The sequence below is a fragment of the Arachis hypogaea genome, chromosome 18 (assembly GCF_003086295.3).
Source record: "Arachis hypogaea cultivar Tifrunner chromosome 18, arahy.Tifrunner.gnm2.J5K5, whole genome shotgun sequence".
Classification (NCBI taxonomy): Eukaryota; Viridiplantae; Streptophyta; class Magnoliopsida; order Fabales; family Fabaceae; genus Arachis; species Arachis hypogaea.
In genome coordinates, this window is record NC_092053.1 from 43,804,639 (window position 1) to 43,828,355 (window position 23,717).

At 38.3% G+C, this 23,717-nt stretch overlaps 1 non-coding gene across 1 annotated transcript; it reads left to right on the plus strand.

The window, feature by feature from the left end:
* Nucleotides 1-1,451: 1,451 nt before the first annotated feature.
* LOC112773568 (small nucleolar RNA R71) lies at nt 1,452-1,558 on the plus strand. Its single transcript, XR_003188113.1, has one exon. It is a non-coding gene; the product is annotated as a small nucleolar RNA R71 (small nucleolar RNA).
* The last annotated feature ends 22,159 nt before the right edge of the window (nt 1,559-23,717 follow it).

The window sequence follows — 23,717 nt, forward strand, 5'->3', positions numbered from 1 at the left end:
GTTCTCTTCTTCATTTGGGCTTGGCTTTACTTGCAGAGAGAAAGTGTGAAGTAGGAAGAGATTTTAGCTCAGGACGTTAGGGTTGTTAACGTTTAGTGAAAATATGAGTTCGAGAATGTTAGTGACAATCAACTTTCTCACTAACGTTCCTAAGTAAAAGCCACGTTAACCTCAACGTTAGTGGCACAAACGTTGCCACCAACATTGCCTTTAGGTCCTTCGCACACGTTATTGGGACTTAACTTTCCCAATAACATTGAAAAGCCCCCATTGCTCCTACGTTAGAGCCCACGTTAACTTAGTTAACGTGGCTCTTTAACGTGGGCTTGCCATCCTTCGAGAACGTTAGTGACATTCAACATTGTCACTAACGTTCCAATGTGCCCCCATGTCTCACGTTAGAATCCACGTTAACTAGGTTAACGTGGCTTATAACGTGGCCATGCTTAGCCATCCCCAACGTTAGTGACAATGTTGAGTGTCACTAACGTTGGCTCATCATTCCTCATCCACGTTAGCTTCCACGTTAACTAAGTTAACGTGGGAGTTAACGTGGCTCATAGTGGCTTGTGTGGCTCCTTCCAACGTTAGTGACAATGTTGAGTGTCACTAACGTTGGCCATCACCTTCTTCTCTCACGTTACCCTCCACGTTAACTAAGTTAACGTGGAAGTTAACGTGGCTCCTTGGGGTTGTGTGGTTGCTTCCAACGTTAGTGACAATGTTGGGTGTCACTAACGTTGTCGACCACTCTTGCCTCTTCACGTTAGCTTCCACGTTAACCAAGTTAACGTGGGAGTTAACGTGGCATTGTGCACTTAGGCCAACGTTAGTGACAATGTTGAATGTCACTAACGTTTGCTTCCTTTCCCCTTTTTAACGTTAGAGGCCACGTTAACTAAGTTAACGTGGACTCTAACGTGGCCACTTGTGAGCATTGGCCAACGTTAGTAATAATGTTAAGTGTCACTAACGTTGGCTCAAATTCCCTTCACATTAGAGTTCACGTTAACTTAGTTAACGTGACTCTTAACGTGGGTAATGATGGCTTCGAGAGCGTCATTGGCAGTCACTTTTCTTATTAACTTTGCAAGTTACCTCCCATTCCTTGCTTCCTTTGGTCCTGAAATCAGGCAATAGAGTGCATCAAAGTTCTAGTCCAAGTCATGGGTAATGCAAAATACAATTTGTCACTAAACTCATGCAAAATCCTCATGAAATCATGTAAAATGCACAATGTATGCTTGAATCAAGGTGTAAGTGAATATCTACCCAAAACTAGCTTATTTCCTAAGAAAATGCATGAAACTATCCTAAAAACAGTAAAGAAAAGGTCAGCGAAACTGGCCAAAATGCCCTGGCATCAGGGAACCTCCAGATGAGTGATCTACAACTTTTCTTGATTCACAATTCAGCCCTTCATAGAAGATGTGAATTTGCACTCACTCATTAAACATGTCAGGGGGCATTTCTTTGTCAAATCCTTGAATCTCTCCCAGGCTTCATAATGAGTTTCACTATCCTGTTGTCTGAATGTTTGCACTTCAGCTCTTAGCCTGTTTACTCTTTGTGGAGGGTAGAACCTTGTCAAGAATCTGCTCATTACATCTTCCTAGGTGGTGAAGCTTTCCTTCGAAAATGACTCTAGCCATTTTGATGCTTTGTCCCTCAAAGAAAATGGAAATAGTAGCAATCTATAGGTGTTAGGATGAACACCATTAGACTTAACCGTGTCACATATCCTTTAGAATTTAGTGAGATGCTCATTAGGATCCTCTTGTGCACTTCCTCCAAAAGAACAATTGTTCTGGACAAGAGTTATGAGCTGAGGCTTTAATTCGAAATTGTTAGCATGGATAGTTGGCCTCTGAATGCTGCTACCACAATTTGCTGGATTTGGATTGATGTATTTCGAAATTGTTAACAATTTCCTGGATGAACACCATTAGACTTAACCGTGTCACATATCCTTTGGAATTTAGTGAGACGCTCATTAGGATCCTCTTGTGCACTTCCTCCAAAAGAACAGTTGTTCTGGACAAGAGTTATGAGCAGAGGCTTTAATTCGAAATTGTTAGCATGGATAGTTGGCCTCTGAATGCTGCTACCACAATTTCCTGGATTTGGATTGATGTATGATCCCAGGACTCTCCTCTCTTGTCCAGCAGGGTTGGCTCCACCTCTTCTGGCATGGTTATTCACCTCTTCTTCATGATGGTTTTCCATATCATCCTCCATGGTTATATCAAAGTATTCCCCCTTTTCTTCTGCACCAACAACCCTCTTCCCTCTTGTTTCCCTCCTTAATCTCAAAAAGGTTCTTTCCGGTTCACTATCAAATGAGGTTGAAATTTCCTTTCTCCTACCTGTCATACAATGAACAAGTACAAGAAACAGCAATTGCAATATCCACTAAAACAGAGTTTAATTAGATTGGTTAGAGCAATTTATCAAATAGTTAGTGGGTTAGCTTGCTGGAAAGTAAAGAAGTAAAAGAAATTAAAAAGATATAACTAAAAATTACAGCAAATGAAAAGGAACAGCTGAAATTAAAATTCAATAAATCAAACAAAAATAAAAGTGCTCAATCTAGTTATCCTTCAATTTAGTAATTGTCAATACAAAACCAATCCCCGGCAACAGCGCCATAAACATGGTACGTGAAGACTGTCTCTCAACAATTTCTTTCCGGTAAGTGTACCGGATTGTAGTCAAGTAAAAACTCACAATAGAGTGAGGTCGAATCCCATAGGAATTGGTAGATCGATCAATTATAATTGAAGAATTTTACTAGTTGAGCTAAATCAGAATTGAATTGGGAATTGTAGAAAGTTAAATTGGCGGGAAACTTAAATTGCAAGAAATTAAAGAAGCTGGAAATTAAATTGCAGAATTGAAGTGCAGAAGCTTAAATTGCAAGAAATTAAATGGGAAGGGGTAATTAGCATGAAATTAAAGAGTAGAAAGTAAATAGAATGGGTAGATCAGAGAATGGGGGATTCATTGGGTTCAGGAGATGTACAATTCTCCAGATCAAATTCATTTTCATCTCTTCCGCAATCAATGCATTCATAGATCAAAGTGTTGGTAGAATTACATGTCACTATATCCATCCAAACCCCAATCTAATCCAATGTGAGAAAGCATTTCTAGCATGATCTCCTCATTCCTCTTCCAAGGTTCCGAGGAGACCCAATTATGAATAGCTTCTTTCCCAAGATAACTATCCAATTGGATGAAGAATGAAAGCTTTCTAGCAAAATCAAGAGAAAAGAAAGAAGAAGATGAATGAAAACTAATATTGATCCATTGAATTACATAGAGCTCCCTAACCCAATGAAAGGGGTTTAGTTGTTCATAGCTCTCAAAATTGAAATTAGAATTGAACGATACATTCTGGAAATTAACTGACAGAGAATGAAAAATACAAAAGATGTAAAAGTGCCCAGTAACTGAAAGTGAAAAGAAAAATTGAAAAGAAGCTCCTCCTAACTTAAATTCTATGCTATTTATACACTTTCTTCCTTTGATCTTCAAGCTTTGAATTAGGCTTTTGGCCTTAATGGAATCGGGTTGAAAACGGCTCCAATTGGTTTTTCTTAGTGTTGAGAAGGGATCTATGTGAATTTTGAATCCTGATGCTTCACGTTTGAGTCAACGTTTGAGGGCCAACGTTGACTCAAACGCCATTTAGGACAAAACCAACAAAGCCAGAAAGCTTGCTGTCATTGGCGTTTGACTCAACGTTGGAGGGCCAACATCAGCTAACCCACGCGTACGCGTACTGTGCGCTCCCGCGCAAAAGGGTCAAAAATGCTCATCCACGCGTACGCGTACTGTACGCTTACGTGTGGATGCAAGATTTTCATTTTCTAGTATAAAAACAAAGCAGGGGACATTGGCCTCAGCGTTGGACCTCCAACATTCCTTACAATGTTGGCATTTTCACGCGTACATTGGTATTTTTTCATCCGCTCGTACGCGTCACTGACGCATACGCGTCGATTCAAAATTCCCAACTCCAATCTCTGGGCTTGGCATCGCGGACGTTAGAGGCAGCATTTGTGGCAACATTGGACCTCCAACGTTTGATTTTGGCACGTACGCGTGCGATATCAAAATTTGCTTGTTTACGCGTACGCGCCACTCAAAATTCATTCAGCTCCAGAATTGAAGTTTTTATCACCACGTTGGGGGTAACGTTGGATGTCCAACGCTACCTCAAACGTGAGCATCAGCCACCAAGCAGAGAAGTTCTCTGTTTCTCTTCCAACGTTTGAGGCAACGTTGGTGGTCTAACTTGGCCACCAACGTTGCTTCCTCTTCATCCTTTCGATGCTCCTTCTTCAACCTTCCTCCATGCTTTCCTTCACCTGTCATCAACCAATGAATGCATCAAAGCCTTGCTAAAATCATGAGAATTCTTATCATTCTTAGCATACAAGTAATCATAGCATAAATCATCATGAAATTGCATCAATTTACTCATGGTTGAATGAATATAGGCATACATGAATTTCTACCCAATTTGCTTACTTATAGCTCAAGAAATTGCATAAAACCTATTAAAAACAAGAAAAAAGGTTAGTGAAACTAGTCTAAGATGCCCTGGCATTAGTGCTCGCACAGAAGAAGAAAAGGGGTTGGCGTGCGATCGCACAAGAGGTGCGGTCGCCGCGACCAGAGGGGTCGCTACAGGCTATGCGGGCACACAGAGCTATGCGCTCGCACAGGTGGCTTCTCCCTTTTTTTTAAAGGGTGATCTTGGTGAAGTGTGCGGACGCACGCACGGTGTGCAGCCGTACAAAGGGAAAGGAAGGGTTGCGTTCAGACGCACAAAGGGTGCGTCCGCCGCGAGCAGAGAGAATGTTTAGGGGTGTGCGGGCGCACATTGCTTTGCAGACACACAGGAACTGGAAAATAGGGGACCTGTGCGGACGCACGAGGCTGTGCGGACGCACAGGTCTCTGTTCCTGTAACAAAAATTTTGGCTCTAAGGCATCAAACTTGATACCCAAAACAGGTTTTCAAGTCCCAAAACCTCAAAAACCTCCCAAAAACACATTATTTCACCAGAGTTACTTAACAAACACCAAAATAAATCTAACAAACCAAGCAATATATCTAATTATTCATGAAAGAAAAGGTAAAAGAGAGAAAGTTAGAAGGATATTACCATGGTGGGGTGTCTCCCACCTAGCACTTTGGTTTATAGTCCTAAGTTAGACTTGGTGAGGAGATCCTTGTTAAGGCGGCTTATGCTTCCACTCCTCCTTGAATCTCCAACCAAGTTGGCTATTGATTCGACCTCCGAGGTCCCAATTAGATTGCATCAAACTCATGAAAGAATTCAAGCTAGCAATTAGGATCCAACTTTGTTGACTCTCGAAATTTATGCCCGGATCCCATAGTTGAGTTTCTCTATCACCATTGATATGCTTGTGCACTCCCCAAAATCACTAAATTGACTCTTGCACCAAAATTGAGCTCCGAATGTTAAGTTGGCTCCTTTGATGAACTTTCCATTTTCTTGCCAATTAATATTCCTCTCTTCACCGTCTACTACTTCAAGAAAGGTTTGAAGTTGACCATCCGTTTCTAAAACAGCATATTGATGTGGGGCTAGAAAGCTTATTGGAGAATTCTTCACCCACTCAATTCGCTCTTGCACAATTGCATCTACCTCTTGGCAAATAAATTCTTCCTTAACCTCTTTTAAATGTTCTTCATCATCACTCAAGTCAAAAATTGGAGGTTGTGTGAAGTCTATATCAACATCTCCTTCTAGATCTAATAATGGAGGGTCATGAAGGTCGTAGAAGGAATTACCCAAGTTGGACAAAAAATCTCGAATGATGGAATCCTCTTGATCAATTCCTATCAATTCTTCATTTATCTCCTTTTGTACTTCATGTTGTGACTTGACATCTTCTTCTTGATCTTGCAATTCTTCTTTCATTCCACACTTTTCACTTGGTCCCACACATTCATCCACTAGAATGTCTTGCTTGTGGCATGAACACAATGAAGCTAAATTATCCAAAGCTTTTGCTAAGGTGGACATGATTTGCTCTTGCTTCTTCCAGAACTCTCGTTGTTCTTGAATGAGCATGAAAAGTAATTCTTGTGTGGCTTGATCCATATATGAAGATGAAGATTGAGGTGATGAAGGTTGACAATCAAACTCATGAGTGTAAGGGTTTTGTATGTAGTGAGGTGATGGTGTGTAATGTTGGTGACTAGCAAGGTAAGTGTTTTGGGTTCCATTGGGGTGTATTGTGGTGATGGTGTGAAAAAGTCATCAAGAAAATATAAACAAAACCTACTAGGAAAAGCAAACAAACAACCAAAATGTGCTATTTACACTATTAACATATTTACAACAACCAAAAGATATAACACCGATTGTAATTCCCCGGCAACGAAGCCAAATTTGATAGTCAGGCATTTATTGTCGATCTAGATTTCCACAAAATAGAATTCCATCATTGAGAGTATAGTCTAGACCAACAATTAACACCCAAATCAAATATTCAAATTCAAATCAAAATAACCAAGATCAAGAGTACTTCAACCTCGGGTCGTTCTCCCTAGGATTGCAATCAAAGTGCTATGCACTTTTGGTTGTGAAGATAAAGGGGGTTTTATAATCAAAGAACAAAAGATTAAAAGAACTTAAGAAATCAAAGAACTAAGCAATGATCAAAATTGAGAATTAATGCAAGTAAAGAGTAAGTGAGATCAAAACTAGTGAAAATGCTATAAATGCAATGAAAGCCTTGACTTGGGAATGAGGATCCAAGGAATCCTATCATTGCCATAACCCAACCATCGAGGAGTAAGTCAAGCAAGCATAATTCACCTTAATCCATAAGTCCTGACCAACTTACCAAACTAGTTGATAAAAGGCCAGCGTCAATGGAAACAAGAGTCAACTAACTACCCAAGAATTACCACTAAATGTCGAACATCATGACTTTAGTATCCTAGGAACTCAAACCTCAAGCCAAGGTGGGAAAATCTACTCAAAACTTAAAGTTGGCATTTTCACAAACACCTTATGTGCATAAAAGTAAAGTATGGAAATTTGCAAGGTAAAATGGAAAACTATAACTAACTATTGACAAAACCAAATGTAAACAAGCAATCAAACATAAAGGAAGCATGAAACATAAAATTCATCAATCAAAACTTCAAGAAATAGAAAATTGCAAATATGAACAAGTAACTTGAACTAAAAGGAAATGAAAGTAAATGCATTGTAATTGAAGATGGAATTGAGAGTACTTATAATTAAAGAAGCAAAATCCAAAAGAAAAGCTTGCTCTAAAATGCTACATAAAAACTACATAAACCCTAGGAGAGCTCTGTACTCTACACTACTTCTACTCCTAATACTATGAAAAACTATGTAAAAAAATGCTCCAATGGGTCCCCCTTGATATGTGATGAATTCTCCTTCATATAGCACTCCAAAATAGCATTCCAACCTTCCAAAATGGGCCAAGAGGCCACCAAATTTGTGCAGCACATGTTTCATTAATGCAATCACGTGCAGGGACCTGTGCGGATGCACAGACGTGTGCGTCTGCACACTCGGCTGAATATTGTCCTGTGCGTACGCACAGGTGCTTGTGCACACGTACACTTCATTGTGTGTGCTTTTCCTTGTTTTCTTCATGTTTTCTCCCTTGTACATGCTTTCTTCCACTTTTGGCCATCCATTCTTACCTTTAAAGCCTGAAATCACTCACAAACTATATCACGGCATCGAATGACACAAAAGTGGGATAAAAAATCACTAATTTAAGCATTAAAACGCATGTTTCCACATTTAGAATCAAATTAGGGATCAGACACAAAAGTATGCTATTTTGGTGCTTAAGTGTGAGTTCATATGCTAGAATCCATTCAATTCAAGCCAAAATACATTGGAAAATATGGACTCATCAGTTGGGCAATGACTTTCGTGTTTTTTCGAGCATAAATTAATGCACCTTGGTAAAAAACTTTTTAAAAGAATGGTATATTTTACAAAAGTAAAAAAACAAGAAATGGAAATTTCTATACATGCTTGGTTAGCCTGTAAGTCGAGCTTCCTTTAGTTCTCGGCCTTGTGCCTCATTAAAAAACCCTTTGCTTGGAAAAAGAGTGCACCTTGGATCAAGTCTTTCTAGCTGTAGTACCTTCTCAGGTTGCAGGCGTGCCATGACCTCGGGAGCTCCCTGATGAACGAGAATTGTCCTGTCGGTATAGAATTTCACACAAAATGAATTCTCGTTGCAAGTATAGTTCTACACCAACAAACAATCCTCCCAATCAAAAATTTAGGTGTTGTCACGAATAACAAACCCCAATGAATTTATAACCGGAGTATTTAGACTCCGGGTCGTCTCACGAAGAGTTGCAATGAAATGTATGATTATTGGCTATAGAGGGGTATAGGGGGGTTTTGGTTGATTAGAGGGGCAATAAAATAAAAAGACAAGAAAAGTAAATTGAGCAAGTAATTAAAGAAAGCAAGTAATAAAGAGAGACATTCATGGCAATGGATTGAGATCATAGGCTTTCTATCCTAGTCATGCATGATTAATTCATCTTATTTAGTTAACTCACACATCGGGAGAATGTCAAACAAGACTAATTAATCATGTCACAAATATAAACAAGAATTTATCTCATTACGTCAACTCCAACAAATAGGGAGAAAGTCTAATGAGACTAGCTAATCTCAATCCAAAAGTCCTAATCGACTTACTAATTAAAATAGCAAAAGATTAGCGTCAATGGAAATAATATTCTAAAAGTCCTAATCAACTCACTAATTTAATTAGCAAAAGATTAGCGCCAATGGAAACAATATTAGCTAACAACTCTAGATCACCAACATAAGTTGGGTTTTTATGACTCAAGATTGCCCAATTACTCTTTTCAAGCCAAGAATGCTCAAAATCTACTCTAACATCCTTCCAAGCATTTTATCAAATACTTGGAAGGCATACAAGGAAAGCATGGTAAAATTGCAAGGAAAGTAAATCTAACAACTACCAATTGCAAGAAAAGTAAATTCACAACTTAAATCAACCATTAAAAGAACATCAACATCAAATTTGCATTAAATGTAAACCAAATCCATCATGAGTGCATGAACATAAAAGAAAGCAAAAAGGGAAATTAACATTACAAATCATGAGAATGAAAGAGTAGAAGCAAGAATTCACAAAAGAAATAAGATGAAAACATGTAATTGAACATAAATCTAAGAAAGATTAACCTAACCTAATTCTAGAGAGAAGAGAGAGCTTCTCTCTCTAGAAACTAACTAAAGGCTCATGTTAGCTAAACTAATTACTCCCCCCTTGCCCAAGCTTAAATTCTGCATGAAATAGTATTAGAAATGAGTTGGGCTGGGCCCAAAGTGCTTCAGAAATCGCTGGGGGCGATTTCACCTTAGTGGGCCACGGCAGAATCGACGCGCACGCGTACATGGCGCGTGCGCGCCCCTGAGCGTGAAGTAACATATAGCAAATTTTATATCATTTCGAAGCCCCGGATGTTAGCTTTCCAACGCAACTAGAACCGCCTCGTTTGGACCTCTGTAGCTCAAGTTATGATCGATTGAGTGTGAAGAGGTCAGGCTTGACAGCTTTACAGTTCCTTCATTTCTTCATGAGTTCTCCCACTTTGTATGCTTTTTCTTCATTCCTTCCATCCAATACTTGCCTTATGAACCTGAAATCACTCAACAAATACATCAAGGTATCGAATGAAATTAAAGTGAATTAAAATCACCAATTTTAGGGCCTAAAAAGCATCTTTTCACATTTAAGCACAAATCAAGGGAGAATTGCAAAACCATGCTATTTCATTGAATAAATGTGAGAAAAGGTGATAAAATCCCCAAATTAAGCACAAGATAAACCACAAATCGGGGTTTATCAAATCTCCCCACACTTAAACTAAGCATGTCCTCATGCTAAAATCAAGAAAGAAGCAAGGGGTATCACATTTATTCAATGCAAGCTAACTAAATGCAATCTATCTATATGCAATCTATCTACATGAATGCATCCACTTAGTCAAAATAAATCAGTTCCCAAGAATACATATACAGACACAAGGGCTAAGGCAATAGCAATCACTCAACCCACAATTGAATTGAATTATTAAAAAGATTTTACAAACTTGCAAGAAAAGAGATGATCATGGGTGGAAACATGTAATTGAGCGATCGAACCCTCACCGGATGTGTATCCGCTCTAGTCACTCAAGTGTATGGGGTTGATTCACTCAATCCTCCCCTAATCATGTTTTCCAAGTTTTTTTTTTTCATCTAACAATCAATAATTATTTCATGCATGCATACAAATATCATGAGGACTTCCCATAGGTTGTAATGGGGTTAGGGTCAAGGTAAGATGCATATGGTTAAGTGGGCTTGAGATTTGAATCTTTCATTAACTTAAACTTCCCACCTAACCTATGACAACCTATACAATTTTAAACAAACCTAACTACCCATTCTTCACTTTTTTACACACTCATGCATTCCCTTTTTGATCACCACACATATGGATTGACTTTTATTGAACCTTGCTTTGGGGTATTTTGTCCCTTTTTTATTGTAATTCTTTGTCTTTCTTTTTTCTTTTTTTTCTTTTTTTTATTATTATTTTTTTTTCATTAAATTTTTTTTAAACTAAAATATATATACAAGAACATCAATGCATATGGTTTACACATGATTAATACATGAGTATGTACCCAATTTCCAAGATTCTCAACACAAATACAAAAACACTTTTATCTCTACCCAATGTTCCCAACTCTCCCAAAATCAAATGACGAACACTTTCACTAGCCTAAGCTAATCAAAGATCCAAATTAAGGGATATTTATTGTTTTTCACTTAGGCTTGTAATGTGCTACAATTAAGAACAAATGGGTTAAGCATAGGCTCAAATTGGTTATCAATGGAAGATAAAAGGTAGGCTTATTTGGGTAAGTGAGCTACTTAAACAATGGCCTCAATCATGTAAATGCATGTATACACAGAAATAATGGACATATAGAATTAAACAAATCCAATATTACAATCATAGGAAGAGAATAATGCACACAAGAATGAAAATAAGTGGTTATATATGATGTAACCACACAATTAGGCTCAAATCTCACATGCTTGTGTTCTTAGCTCAAAAATCATGTTCCACAAAGTATATAATTCAAGCAAGTTCTAAAAAAAAATTTTTTTTTCAATCGGGGTGCCCTATAGATAAAATCCTTGGAAAATATAATGATTTTGACTAAGCTTAATATATACATATGCAAAATAAGAAAATACAACTAAAAATCCTAAAATGAAATGCAAAAGTGTTGGGATTAGAAACTTGTCACCCAAAAATGCCAAGCGGTCGGACGACCTCCCCACACTTAAAAGGTTGCACCGTCCTCGGTGCACTAAATGAGCAAGGGGGTACGGCGACTTTCTGAGTTGCTACCTTCAGCTGGTAGGTCAACCGGTTGCTGCGTGTTCTTCCTTTCGCTTCCATTTTTACTTATGATGCATCAATCATGAAAAATAAAATAAACACCATAAGATGAGAAAATACAAAGGCAAGGAAGCGTGAATTGTTGGAATGAGGTAAGAACCACTAGAATGGAGTGAGTGAATTAGTGTGACATTGATGAAAATTAAGTGTGTGAGTTCTAAAATTGCGCGCGGTTTAGAATACACACACATTAGTACAAAAAGTTATGTCACAATTACATAAAAGAGAGCATGCACTTCACTCATTCTAGTGTGCTTGAGATACTTTAAAAGACTTGTAGGCTAAAACAATCCAACAAGTGGTGAAGAAGCATAAAAGCATTCAAGCAAAAATCAAGTAATTGTGAAATTGGATAATGCATGGACATTGGTTGATGTGTAAGTAAATTTGATGAACGAAATGGTATAGAGAGCTCACACATCAAACAATGACACTTATTGAAGTTGTTGCAACACCTAAGTAACATAGAGGTGAAACACATGGATGCTATTGAACTTAGGAAAAAGGATAGAAGTGAAAATCAATCACATAGCAAGCATGGTCCACAAAGCTTTACAAAGCTCAAAAATATGTCACTAGGTAAGCTTTCGATCCAATTTCACAATTCCACAACTCAATGCATGAAATAGGTGATGATCAATTAGAACAAGCATCCTAAAAAAATGCATTGATAATGTACAATTGCCTAATAATAGATGATGAATGCATGGTGGCCAAAACATGCAATTCAAAGAGGTAAGATGCATGAAGGCAATGTAACAAGTACTTGGTATTCACAAATGTTCAACATGAAAATTCAAGACCAAGTAATAAATTGCAACCTCAACAAAGGAATCCAACAATGACAATAACAACAATGATGTTAAACTAACATCCTATTAATAAGCAGCAGCAGTAAACAATAAACAAGATTAATAATCCAACACTTATAATGGAAAACAAAAATTAAACTTAACTAACTAAGAAAAATGGTGTTATATGATGTTTGGTAGTGTTGGATAATGTTTGAAGGGTGGAAAGAAGAGAAGAGAGAAGAAAGAAAGAAATGGAAAGAGGAGAAGAAAAGAAGGTGAGTGAAACAGGGCAATCCACGCGTGCGCGTCATGTGCGTGTAAGCGTGGATTGATGAAATGGAAGCGACGCGTACGCGTGCAGTGCGCGTACGCGTGCATGGCGAAGCAGAGAGTCGGCGCAGACGCGCAAGGTACGCGTTCACGTGCCTTTGGGCACAAAGTTGGCACACTTCAGGCACAACTCTCGGGTGAATGTATGGAGGGGTAGAAAAATTCAATCCACGCGTACGCATACATGGCGCGTGCACGTGGATGGCCGAAAACACTTGGGTACGCGTACGCGTAAAGTGCGCGTGCGCGTGGATGGTGCTCTGTTTTTCAAAATTTTTCTATGTTTTTGCACCAAACCAAGCATTCCAAACCTCCAAACAGCTACCAAAACATCATAAAACCTTATTTAACCTACTAGACTCCTAAATAAACTCAACTAAGAAATTCAAAACATGAAATTAAACTAGTTCTACCAATATATACAAAAGAGAAAAAGGAAAGAGTTTACCATGGTGGGTTGTCTCCCAGCTAGCACTTTTGTTTATTGTCCTTAAGTTGGACTTATGGGGAGCTCCTCATCAAGGTGGCTTGTGCTTGAATTCATCCTTGAACATCCACCAATGCTTGGACTTCCATTGTGCTTCATCATTCAAAGTTAATAACTCCAAGCTTTGATGGAGTTCTTCACAAACCGTAAGCTCCCAAAGTTGGTCTTCCTTGTGTGATCCGGGATCCCACACTTTGTTTTCACACCCGTCCTTGAGTTGATCATGGTGATTTCTTCCGGGTGGCAAGAGAGATGAATTCTCATGGAAGCACCAAACTATCCTCCTAGACCCATTCAATTGAGCACTACACCAATCCATGCTCCTCAATTTTGAGCTTCCAACCATAATGAGCCTAGACTTACAATGCCAACCACTAAACATCCTCCTCTTACGCTTAATTCCACAAAGCGCCCTAAGTTGGCCATCCGTCTCAAGCAAACCATATTCAAGTGGGATAATAAAGCTAAGAGTTAGAGGTTTTACCCACTTAAATGAAGGGCTAGATGACAACCTAGGTGGAGGAGTTCCCAACGGTCTTGACAAAGCATGCTCCACTCCCGTCCATCCTCTTCTAGAGGCTTCCACCACTTGGCAAGATTCTTCAAACTTTACCTCTTGCCAAGCTTCCTCAAGTTCAAGCTCTTCTTCACCAATGTCTTCTAGCTCTTCCCTATCACTCAAATCATAAATAGGAGGTTGAGTGAAATCTACCTCATCATCAATTCCAAGTAGAGTGGGGAAGGGTTCTTCAAGCTCAAAAGGATCACATGTTGACTCGGAATCGTCATAAATAGGAGGATCTATTTCTTGGGACACTTCTTCCAATTCTTCAATCACATTGTGCCTTGGAGGTTGTGCACTCTCCTCCTCAACATCAACTTCAAACTCCATGGAAGAAGGCTCTTCACTTTGTGATTCCTCTATGTATTCAACATGTCCTAAGGTTCCAACCACTACTTCCTTTGGTTCAATCATCTCTACCTTCTCCTCTTGTTTCATTTCTTGCTTTAACTCCTCTTCTTCACCTTGGAGCTTCAAGTTCACTCCCTCACTAAGCTCCTTGGGTGCTTCTCCACATTCAACAATGGGAGTACCTTGATCGCATAGGCTTAGGCAGGATGAGACTATGTTGCTAACGACTTCTACTATGATAACAGTCTTTGCTCTTAACTCCTCAAATTTCTTTTCATCCTCCTCGTGTTGCCTTAAGATATGAGATTCAAGATCCCTTAATTCTAGCATAAAGGCTTCATCGGAGGGTGATGGTGGAAGAGAGGGTTCATCGTTTGAGGGAGAGGTATTATAGTTGGAAGGTGGTTCTTCTTGGTAGGGTTGTGGTGGTAAGTCGTATTCATCTTGGTAATAATATGGAGGGGATTGCTCTTGAAAATGTTGATGTTGGAATGGTGGTGGCTCTATGTGTGGTTCATATGGCTCATATGATTGTTGGTAAGATGGATATGGATTAGGGTCATATGATGATGGTTGGTGAAAAGTGGCTTGTGAGTATGGTTGATGGCTATGTTGAGGATATGGCTCATAGGTGTATGGTGGTGGTTCTTGGAAGTCACAAGGGGATTCACCATAACCATTGGATTGATATGCATCATAGAATGGCTCTTCTTCATAGTGCATTGGTGGAGGTTGTTGCCAAGAGGATTGATCATATGCATATGGCTCCTCCCACCTTTGGTTATCCCATCCTTGATGCACATCTTCATTGAAGTTCCCATTTCCTACAACATAGTTGTAATCACACTCATGGCCAAAGTGAGAATTCATAGTGAAAAGTAAAAACAAGAAACAAAAGCTAACAAGAAATAATGAAACAAAGTCCTAAAACTAGCAAAAACTAACATCCAATCCAAAAATAAAGCTATTCACAATATTCACATATATACAATAACTAATAACATAACACCATTGCAACTCCCCGGCAACAGCGCCATTTTGATGAACGAGAATTGTCGTGTCGATATAGAATTTCACACAAAATGAATTCTCGTTGCAAGTATAGTTCTACACCAACAAACAATCCTCCCAATCAAAAATTTAGGTGTTGTCACGAATAACAAACCCCAATGAATTTATAACCGGAGTATTTAGACTCCGGGTCATCTCACGAAGAGTTGTAATGAAATGTATAATTATTGGCTATAGAGGGGTATAGGGGGTTTTGGTTGATTAGAGGGGCAATAAAATAAAAAGACAAGAAAAGTAAATTGAGCAAGTAATTAAAGAAAGCAAGTAATAAAGAGAGACATTCATGGTAATGGATTGAGATCATAGGCTTTCTATCCTAGTCATGCATGATTAATTCATCTTATTTAGTTAACTCACACATCGGGAGAATGTCAAACAAGACTAATTAATCATGTCACAAATATAAACAAGAATTTATCTCATTACGTCAACTCCAACAAATAGGGAGAAAGTCTAATGAGACTAGCTAATCTCAATCCAAAAGTCCTAATCGACTTACTAATTAAAATAGCAAAAGATTAGCGTCAATGGAAATAATATTTCAAAAGTCCTAATCAACTCACTAATTTAATTAGCAAAAGATTAGCGTCAATGGAAACAATATTAGCTAACAACTCTAGATCACCAACATAAGTTGGGTTTTCATGACTCAAGATTGCCCAATTACTCTTTCTAAGCCAAGAATGCTCAAAATCTACTCTAACATCCTTCCAAGCATTTTATCAAACACTTGGAAGGCATACAAGGAAAACATGGTAAAATTGCAAGGAAAGTAAATCTAACAACTACCAATTGCAAGAAAAGTAAATTCACAACTTAAATCAACCATTAAAAGAACATCAACATCAAATTTGCATTAAATGTAAACCAAATCCATCATGAGTGCATGAACATAAAAGAAAGCAAAAAGGGAAATTAACATTACAAATCATGAGAATGAAAGAGTAGAAGCAAGAATTCATAAAAGAAACAAGATGAAAACATGTAATTGAACATAAATCTAAGAAAGATTAACCTAACCTAATTCTAGAGAGAAGAGAGAGCTTCTCTCTCTAGAAACTAACTAAAGGCTCATGTTGGCTAAACTAATTGCTCCCCCCTTGCCCAAGCTTGAATTTTGCATGAAATAGCATTAGAAATGAGTTGGGTTGGGCCCAAAGTGCTTCAGAAATTGCTGGGGGCGATTTCACCTTAGTGGGCCACGGCAGAATCGGCGCGCACGCGTACATGGCGCGTGCGCTCCCCTAAGCGTGAAGTAACATATAGCAAATTTTATATCATTTCGAAGCCCCAGATGTTAGCTTTCCAACGCAACTATAACCGCCTCGTTTGGTCCTCTATAGCTCAAGTTATGATCGATTGAGTGTGAAGAAGTCAGGCTTGATAGCTTTACGGTTGCTTCATTTCTTCATGAGTTCTCCCACTTTGCATACTTTTTCTTCATTCCTTCCATCCAATACTTGCCTTATGAACCTGAAATCACTCAACAAACACATCAAGGTATCGAATGGAATTAAAGTAAATTAAAATCACCAATTTTAGGGCCTAAAAAGTATGTTTTCACATTTAAGCACAAATCAAGGGAGAATTGCAAAACCATGCTATTTCATTGAATAAATGTGAGAAAAGGTGATAAAATCCCCCAAATTAAGCACAAGATAAACCACAAAATCGGGGTTTATCACTCCCGCCCTTGGAGGTTGGCTACCTTGTAATAACCTTTTCCGAGTACTTCTGCAACCCGGTATGGTCCTTTCCAATTTGCACTTAGCTTTTCTTCTCCCGACTTGCCTGCTCCGATGTCATTTTGGATCAGGATGAGGTCGTTGGTTGCAAAGCTTTGCTTGATTACCTTCCGGTTGTACCTTAGTGCCATTCGACGCTTCAGGGCTTCCTCCCTAATCCGAGCCTTTTCTCGGACTTTTGGAAGCAGGTTGAGCTCTTTTTTTTGTGCTTGGGAGTTAATTTTCTCGTTGTAGAAGATCACCCTGGGGGATCCTTCGTCCACTTCGATGGGAATCATTGCCTCTATTCGGTAAGCAATTTGGAAGGGTGATTGATAAACCACTATTTTATGGTTTATATTGTGCTAAATTGAGTGGTTTTTCATCCATTATTCTCACGCTTATTCATAGAAATCGCATGTTTTACGTTTCCCTTCCTGATTTTGTGCTATGATTGAAAACATGCTTCTTTGACCTTAATTTTATTAATTTTAATCCTCTCTTATTACCATTCGATGTCGTGATATGTGTGTTAAGTGTTTTCATAGATTACAGGGCATGAATGGCTTAGAGGATGGAAAGGAAGCATGCAAAAGTGGAAGGAATACAAGAAGTTGAAGGAACTGCAAAGTTGTCAGCCTGACCCTCTCGCACTAAAACGGTCATAACTTGAGCTACAGAGGTCCAAATGAGGCGGTTTCAGTTGCGTTGGAACGCTAACGTCCCAGGATTCGATTTGATATATAATTCTCCATAGTGGCCGTATAGCTAGGAGACGCGAACGCATGCTCCACACGGACGTGTCGCAGTGACGAAAAACCAGCGTGGCAGATTTCTTCTCCAGCAATTTCTGGGCTGTTTTCGACCCAGTTTTCGGACTAGAAAACACAGATTAGAGGCTATAAAGTAGGGGAATCCATTCATTCATGGGAGGACGAGGATATTCACATAATTTTAGGTTTTAGATGTAGTTTTCTAGAGAGAGAGGCTCTCTCCTCTCTCTTAGGTTTTAGGATTAGGATTGCTTCTCAATTCCAGGTTCAATGTTCTTTTAATTTATTTTCTACTTTTATTTATTCTGTTACTCTAATTTATGAATTTCCATGTTAGATTTGATTTCTTTTATTTAATATAATTTGAGGTATTTCAGACTTATGATTGTTTTCTTTAATTTATTAATGCTTTCGATTTATCCAAATTATTTTCATTCAAGTAGATTTTCTTCTCCCTTGGCTCTGGTTAAGTAATTGGTAATACTTGAGTTATCAAACTCCTTGTGATTGATGATTGTTATCTTTGCTAGTTGATTTGTATTCCAATAACTTTAGTCTTTTCTTAGGAATTGATTGGGACCTGAGGGATCAAATTGATTTATCCACTCAACTTACCTTCATAGTTAGAGGTTAACAAAGTGGGAGCAAAATCCAATTCTCATCACAATTGATAAAGATAACTAGGATAGGACGTCCACTTCTCATACCTTGCCAAGAGTTTTTATTATTATTAATTTACTTTATTACTAATTTATTCTCCTTGTTCCCTACTTCAAAAACCCAAAAATATATCCTTTTTACATAACCAATAATAAATCATACCTCCCTGCAATTCCTTGAGAAGACGACTCGAGGTTTGAATACTTCGGTTATAAAATTTATTGGATTTGCTTAAGTGACAACCAAAACTTTTGTACGAAAGGATTCTCTGTTGGTTTAGAAACTATACTTACAACGCGATTATATTTTTATTTAAATTCTTTACTAGCAGAAAATTCGTTCTTCAAAATGGCGCCGTTGCCGGGGAATTGCAACTGTATACCTTATTATTGGTTATTGTAAATATTTTATTTTGCTTATTTATTTACTTTTATTTTTATTTTTAATTTTTATTTGTTACTATTAATTCTCACTTCCATTGCTTTGAGTTTGGTTCCAATGCTGTTGCAAGGAATGGAAATTATAACCGGAACATGCATCAAGGTCAAAACAATCAGAGATGGAAGGAGCCACGAGGATCTGATCAACCCTTTAGGCAACAACCCCCTCTAAGACCACGACCATTCAACAATGCATGTCAAGACAATAGTTACGGTGGACCCTTCCATGATAACCAACCTCCACCAAATTACTATGGTCAAGAGCCATTCCAGGGAGCGTACCAAGATGATGAATATGGTGGACTCCCTTGTAGTTACCAACAAGGCCCACCATATGCTTATGAACCACCTCCTCAACACAACTCTAGACCACCATACTCACAAGCCCCCTACTACCAAACGCCATCACATAATTCTAACCCTTATCCACCATATCAACCACCCTATGAGCCATATGAGCCATACATAGATCCACCCCAATTCCAACCCAGTTACTCCCAAGGACCACCACCTCCATATACACCACATCCATATCCATCAATCCAAGAGCCTGATGATCCTACTTATGATATCCGAGCAGAACAAGAGTCAAGGGACCGTCTCAAGGAAACGATGGATCAATTTCAAGCAACCCTGCATCAGTTGGACCGAGCGGTAAACCGAATGGCACCCGAAGCTTTCATGGCTAAAGAATCTCAACTTGAGAACAAGGAATTAAAGTGTGCTATGCAACAAGTGAAAAAGAGGGAGAGTGATGAACCACCCTTTTATCATGAACCTTTCCTCCCAAATAACGAGCCCTCACATCCACCTCAACCTTCAATGCATGATACTATTGGTGTTCTTCTTCAAGGGCAAAGAGAGATGAAACGGGGAGTACTACAATTCATGACTGCCTTTACTGAGGTAATAAATCGATTATCTTCCCAACATCTGAGCACTCAAAGTACTCCCATGGCTACATGTGAAGAATCAAAAGAAGAGCATAGCATGAAGGAGACACTAAAAACGCCGGTGGACAACAAAGAACATGGCTTTGTATTGGAACAAGTGGAGGAAGCCATAATAGTTGCAGAGGAAGAAGTGGTTCAGGATTTAGGAGATGCTGAACCTCCATGGGAATCTAGAATTGTAAAGTACCCCTCCAATAAGATTGAAATTGATGTCAAGAAGGCCAGTGCACAACCCCATGGCATATTCCTTATGAAGACTTGGATGGGATAGATCAAGAAGTAAGTTCCCTTGGTGATGAGAATTATGCATCAAGTCCTCCTAGTGATAAATCTACATTTGCAAACGAACTCCTTGAGTATGAAGACTCTTCTCTAATTGAGTCTACAAATGATGTGGAAGTAGAAGCCCTTCGAAAAGGATAGACGGGAGTTGAGTACGCTTTGTCAAGAATGTTGGAGACTTCTCCACCTAGGTTGCCGTCTACTCCTTCATTTGAGTGGGTAAAACTTATCTCTGTTCGTCTTCCTATCTCACTTGGGTACGGTATTCTTGAAACAGACGGCCAACTCAGGAAGCTTTGTGGCATAAAGCGTAAGAGGAGACTATTTAGTGGTTGGAGTTACAAATCAAGGCTCATCAAGGTTGATATTTCAAGAGATAGATGTAAGGACTCAACTGTTGATAATTTGGTTAGATCTAAAAAAAGAGTTTGGTACTACGTAGAGAATTCAGATTGCTTACCACCTGGATGGAATCATCATGTTCCACTTGAAGACGGGTGCAGAAACAGGATTTGGGATCCAGACATACATGAGGATCCACTTTGGGAGCTCAAGGCTTGTGAAGAACTCTCTCAAAGCTTGGCAAATAATGAAGATTATTGGAAGTCCAAGTATTGGTGGCAGTTTCAGGATGAGTTCAAGCACAAGCCTCCATGACAAGGAGCTCAACAAATGTCCAACTTAAGGACTTTAACTAAAAGTGCTAGCTGGGAGACAACCCACCATAGTATATTCTTTCCTTTTTGTTCTTAGTTTTATTTTATTTTCATTCATGTTCATTCATAATTTCTACATTGTCATCTACATTCTGCACTTTGCATTTTACATACTGCATAAAAAAATGCACACGACGCCCAAGCGTCGCTGACGCGTCCGCGTCATAGGTGCGTTCTGAAGAAAAGAGAATTGAATAGAAAGCACGCGAAAGCGTGGCTGGAGGGGTGCCTTAGGCACAAACATGCCCACGTGGCCGCGTCAATGACGCGTCCGCGTCGTTTGCGAAATAGCCTCCCCATGTGTCCGCTTCACCCACGCGAACGCGCGGCCCTGTGAAATCAACGTAAATGGGTGTATGGCAGTGAGTTATAATGGAGTGGGGCTGGAATGATGCTGTAAGCATAAGCCCTACCACGCGACCGCGTCGTTTTACAAAATGAAGCCATTCACGCGACCGCGTCACCCACGCGAACGCGTCACCCAAATTTTTGGCAAAATAAGTATCAAACAGAGAGTTGTGCGTATGCGAGGCTGCACAAATCAGGTCACGCATACGCGTGACCCACGCGTCCACGTCACCTGAACTTATCACACACCACGCGATCGCGTGCTCCACGCGTCCGCGTTGCCTGCGCCGCACAACTTATCCAGATTAGCGCCAATTATCTTATCTTTTCTTTTCTAATCCTAATTTCTTCTATCTTTTCTTCTTTCTTCTTTCTTTCTTACTTACTTCTTCTTCGTCTCTTTAACCTCTCATCCCTCTTCACTTCTATTCTATTTTATTTAATTTATTTACATACTTTTATCCATTGCATTTTAATTTTGTGCATATTTTTATTTTCTTTTCTAAATTTATTATTTTACCATTGGTGTTACTTGTTCATATTCAACTATTATATCTTTTCTGGTATTATTTTGGTGCCTAGTGACTCGTTTTACAATGTTGGGTAATATTATTTAAGTTAACGCTAATCTTTTATGATAGTTATACTCCTTTTGTATGAACATGAATTTATATTGTCTTTCATTACCTATTATCTCTTTCCCTTTATTGCAATGTCTGCACTATTGATATACCATGTGCTTATACTGTTTTCTCACTTGCATGTTATAGTTACCATGTAATTGAGACCCTTATTATTTGGTATTAACCCAACCATATTTTAAATTATTTTCTATCTTTGTTGTTGGGTTACTTTTCTTCTTTTTCCTCTTCTTTCAGGATGGCCACCGAGGAAGGAAAATGAAAAACCTTTACATGGGGTAACAGACAAGTCCATCTGCACAATCTTTAGAGAAAGAGCAGTAGTTATAGCTCGCAACCCATCCACCTGCACATCTTAGCATGCACCGAGGACGGTGCAATCTTTAAGTGTGGGGAGGTCGATACCGATCTCCATGGGTTAGTTATTTTCTTCTCAACACCAATGTCTTATTTTCTTTATTAGTTCATTGTTGCATCGGCATATTTGATTACATGTTTTCTTGATTTTATGCATTTAGTTACTACTTAGTTGAGGTAATATTTTCTTTTTCAAGAAATTTTTATAGTATTTCACTAATTGAAATTGAAAATTTTTTTCTGTTAAAACTTGTTTGAAGTTGTATTTGGAACATAGTTTAAAAAGCTAAGAATACACAACCTATGAGATTTTGAGCTTATTTATATGGTTACATTATTTAACCATAAATTTTTATTCTTGTGTGTTTTCTTCCCTATGATTGCAATATTTGCTTTGTTCCATTCTGTATATCCACTATTTAGTGTATTTACATACTTGCATATGATTGAGGCCATTACTTGTTTTAGCTCACTTTTCCCAAATAAGCCTACCCTTTTATGTCACCCTTGTTAGCCACTTTGAGCCTTTTAATCCCATTTGTTCTATATTTTACCATATTACTAGCCTTAAGCAGAAAAACAATTAAATATCCCAGTTGAATCTTTGGTTAGCTTAAGATAGAAATTGTGTGTTAATTAAGTATGGGAAAACTATGGGAACTTGGGTTGATAGGAAGGTATTAACTCTATAAATCATTTGAAATTTGGGAGCATGCTCATGTGAAACCAAAATAATTAAAATACCATGTGCATTGATATATTGTATTTATGTTTCAAAAAAAAAAGAGAACAAAAATTTTATAAGGGGACAAAATTACCCCAATGCTAAAGTTAAGTTAATGAAGATATCAATGTACATGTGATAAAAATAAAAAAAAAAGATTGATACATCAGTATGTGAAAAATGCAAAAAAAAAAAAAAAGGAAATTGTGGGTAGCTAGGCATGATTCTAGAGTTACATAGAGTATGTGTGTATGTTAGGTGAAAGCTTAGGTTAATTAAAGATTCATATTTCAGCTCACTTGGCCATACATATATCCTCCCCCTTTCCTTTGCCCCATTACAACCTTGAAAAGACCTCATCATGTTTGCATTGATATACTAGATATTTGTTGATTGGTTAGATGAAGAACAAAGTTTTAGAAAGCATGAATAGAGAAAAGTAGAGTGAATTACCCTATACACTTGAGAGAATTAGAGTGCATATACACTACCACTGAGAGTTCAATGCTTGATTCTATATTCCCTGCTTTCATGAGCTGTCTTCTTACAAGTTTACTTGTCTTTTATTGTATAATTTGAATTAGTGAAATATGATTTATGTTTGTCTTGAAGAGCTTATTTACTTTTAACCAAATAGGTAGAAAAATCTTAGCATGTAGTTGCATTCATCTAGATAGGTTGCATTTCATACATTCTACCATTCATTTTCACTCCTTTATAGCTTCTCTTGAGCTTAGCATGAGGACATGCTAATGTTTAAGTGTGGAGAGGTTGATAAACTACTACTTTATGGTTTATATTGTGTTAAATTGAGTAGTTTTTCATCTATTATTCTCACACTTATTCATAGAAATCGCATGTTTTACGTTTCCCTTCCTGATTTTCTGCTATGATTGAAAACATAATTCTTTGACCTTAATTTTATTAATTTTAATCCTCTCTTATTACCATT